This window comes from Scyliorhinus canicula, chromosome 8 (genome assembly GCF_902713615.1).
Source record: "Scyliorhinus canicula chromosome 8, sScyCan1.1, whole genome shotgun sequence".
Classification (NCBI taxonomy): domain Eukaryota; kingdom Metazoa; phylum Chordata; class Chondrichthyes; order Carcharhiniformes; family Scyliorhinidae; genus Scyliorhinus; species Scyliorhinus canicula.
The window spans coordinates 53,604,537-53,608,112 of NC_052153.1; the positions used below are offsets into that span (position 1 = coordinate 53,604,537).

The 3,576-nt window shown below is 49.3% G+C and overlaps 1 protein-coding gene across 3 annotated transcripts in view; it reads right to left on the reverse strand.

The window, feature by feature from the left end:
• Positions 1–2,951, reverse strand: part of LOC119970262 (tudor domain-containing protein 7-like) — a 210,945-nt gene extending 207,994 nt beyond the window's left edge. For 2 of the 3 annotated variants that reach the window (XM_038804596.1, XM_038804593.1), the window contains exon 1: positions 2,826–2,951. The gene's annotated coding sequence lies outside the window, so the exon portion shown is untranslated. Of the gene's footprint in view, positions 1–2,294; positions 2,559–2,825 lie in introns of those variants that run through there. The other variant, XM_038804594.1, reaches the window with a different exon arrangement.
• Between the last annotated feature and the right edge of the window lie 625 nt (positions 2,952–3,576).

The following is a 3,576-nucleotide window of genomic DNA, read 5'->3' on the forward strand; positions in this document are numbered from 1 at the left end:
CCCAAGCTTCCCCCCCCAGCTTCCCGCCCCTCCCCCCCAAGCTTCCCCCCCTCCCCCAAGCTTTCCCCCCCCTCCCCCCAAGCTTTCCCCCCCTCCCCCCAAGCTTCCCCCCCCCTCCCCCCAAGCTTCCCCCCAAGCTTCCCCCCCCAACTTCCCCCCTCCCCTCCCCAGCTTTCCCCACCCCCAGCTTCCCCCCCCCCCACCCCCAGCTTCCCCCCCCCCCCCCACCCCCACCCCCCAACGTTCACATACATCTTCTACCCCATCAAAGAGCCGGCTCATCCTCAGCCTTGTACGGTGTGCTCTATATACCACCTTCAGCTGTATCCGCCCCAACCTCGCACACAAGGTGGAGGCGTTCACTCTCCGGAGCACCTCATACCAGAACCCTCCTTCATACCCTCTCCCAACTCTTCCTCCCATTTTGCCTTGATCCTCTTCCAAAATAACCCCGTAAACCGCCGATACTACCCGCTTCTCCAGTCCACCTGTCGTCAGCACCTACCAGGGAGCAAGATTAAGACAAAGTTTCCGGTCACTCCTCAAAAGTTCCGCACCCATGACAATGCATTGAACTGCTAACCTAGATTGTGCTCTCATGACTTTAAGTGGAGCTTAAAAAGCCCCTGACGAGTCAAGGATGAAAGATGTGTGCGTACAAGGAGGTCAGTCTTTTCATAGATGCCAGAACCTTTGTAAACATGAAGGTAAAAATACCTTCACTCTCTTGGCATTTTACTGGGCTCAGTTACAGTGATAAACTTACTTCTTGGTTGCTGAAATTCACTAAGAACTGGTACAAAAAGATTGCCTCAATGACGTCCCCTCCCAGATGTGACATGACAACTTCAGCATTTCCTCTGAATAAGCTTGAAATTCTCATTCAGTTTCAAATTCCAGTTAACCTCAGACAGCTGGACACGAAAGTACAGTCATGTGTGCACAGTAAACATGCAAGTGCTACAACAAGGCGTCACCCAATGCGGAAACCACACAAGTTTCACTTTCATTTCTGAAATACATTTACGTCCTAAGGATTGACTATCCCTGAGGGAAAAGTTTGTTCCTATCATGAGAGGGTGAGACGGTAATAGGGAAAGATGAATCTCCTCAGGAAATCATAAGCATTATCAGGCCACATTTAGGAAGTATGATCAGGCCTTTCTCTCCTCTTATCAAAACTATTCAACTCCAGGATCATTCGGAAATGTAAACACCACACCAAACAGTCTCTTTCCTCCAAGAATAAGATAATGGACATATTTTTTCACAAATAGCAAGACCATCACTTCAGCTGCCACAGCTTCTACACTCCTCTAAGTCAGTCTGACCAAACCTGCCCGTGTCATATCCATGAAAGTGCATCGTGTTGCAGTTTTCCTATTGCCCCCTCCATTCGGATATTGTTTGCAGACCCACCTTCTGCTCTTTCAACTCCATGCTCACAAGCATCAACAACCTATGCTAGCTGACATTGCAAAAGGCTCCCACTCTGCAAGATCTGTCCACTTCCTTTCAAACCTGGCATTAACCCCACTCCTCAAAAATCCAAGCCCAAAGCTTTGAAAATCTCTGCTGAAATCTCTCCATTCCATTCTCCTTTTTAAAATTCTGCTTGAAACCTTACATTTTGATCAAGCTCTTAGTCACCTCTCCTAATATTAGCTTCTTCAGCTGTATGTCAATTTTTTTTTTGGTTACACTTCTGTGAAGTGTCTTAAATGCAAGTTATTCTTATATTGCCATCATCTGCTTCTAACACATGGTTGCCTCTCAGGCACAGAAGCACACTGTCCCAGATCAAAAGACTTCTTGGTGCACACAAAATCTGTGAGTGACTCTGATGGAGTTCAGTCCCCACTTGAATGTGCACAAATGAAGTAGTTATTGTTTGCATGTAGTGCTGCCTCTCTGTCTCACTCACAGATTGCATTTCCCAATCTACAGCTATAGCAATATTGCATTCTCCAAACCATATTCACGGCAATACAGCATTCAAGTCAGTAATAATACTTACAGAAAGCACAGTGCATGAACCACATAATCTATTAGGCCAAGCAACATTCTGTACATTACAAGTAGTTGCATGAAGCACCGCTTAAAAAGGCGACTATGTTTTTTTGTCATAGTTAACTTTAAACAATTTCCAGACATTTCTAGTTGAAATATATATATATATAAACTTTTGTTTACTGTAGATCTTTAATTATTGGAACCAGTCTCTATTTGTTAAGTGGGGAGCGCTCACCCTCCACCCTGCCAATACCACACCATGGCTACCCTTCTCTGCCTACCTGTTTACACTGGTGTTTCGCCCTATCTACGCCGCCTCTATGACTGGAGTTGCTCCGCCGCTTTGCTCGATGCCATCAGACACTCCTTCCACCCGGCACTCCCGGTCCCATATTCCTAACCGGCTCCACTTCGGTTGTTCTCCCACTCGCTACATTTTTGCCCCCGGCCGCCCTGATTGTTGGGTCGTATTCATGCCTCGGGCGCCGGTTACTCTCTATCTTCCTGGTGTCGCCCATAACCTTGGTGCTCCCCATGTCTCCCGGCCCCCAGGCCCTCCCCATGTGTCCGGGAGCTGAACATTTCTCTCCCCCTCTCCCCCTCTCCCCCTCTCCCCCCGGGTTTCCCTACTTCTGCCGATGCCCCCGGGTCTCCCCATGCCCGCAGGGGGTCTCCCTATCTCTTCCGTGCTGCCGATCTCCCCCCCGGGGTCTGCCCATCTTCCCTGGTGGCTGCCATATCCTTGGTGGTTGCCGTTGCCCCCGGGGCTGCCGATGCCCTCACGGATTCCCCCTACGTCTCCCGGTACTCACTGCCGTGCGCAGCCCTGCGCTCGCGCCGCGGCTCGCTCTCTGACGGTTGGGTTCTGTTTGGGCGACCGCCGTGCACATGCGCACCGAAGCGCCACAGGGGCAATAAGTCCGCGCGTGCGCACTTTGTTGACCAAGCTGGCACCTGTCACCGTGAGAGGTAGCGCGTGCGCGTAAGTGGCCCTCCAGCAGGAGGCGTTCGGGTCGAACCTGGATCGTCCACAGAAGTTTCCAGTAATTAGAGATTAGTCTCTTGGACTTTGGTGCATGCATCCCGGGACAAAACGGAATACTTTTTGTTTATCAGCTGTAATGGGAGAGGGCGATGAAATGTTGTTTAACCGACATTCTAGAATCTTTCAGTCAGGTAATGAAGAGTTTTGGTAATTTCCAATTGAATATTCATATGGCAGAACAGTGCACCACAAGGATGGACAGGTCGGGGTGATGGAACGTGTAAGAAGTTACAACACCAGGTTAAAGTCCAACAGGTTTGTTTCGAATCACTAGCTTTCGGAGCACTGCTCCTTCCTCGGGTGAATGAAGAGGTAGGTTCCAGAAACATAGACAAAGTCAAAGATGCAAGACTATATTTTGAATGCGAGTCTTTGCAGGTAATTAAATCTTTACAGGTCCAAACGGAGCAACTGGAGAGAGGGATAATTACAGGTTAAAGAGGTGTGAATTGTCTCAAGTCAGGACAGTTGGTAGGATTTTGCAAGCCCAGGCCAGATGGTAGCGGGGTGAATGTAAT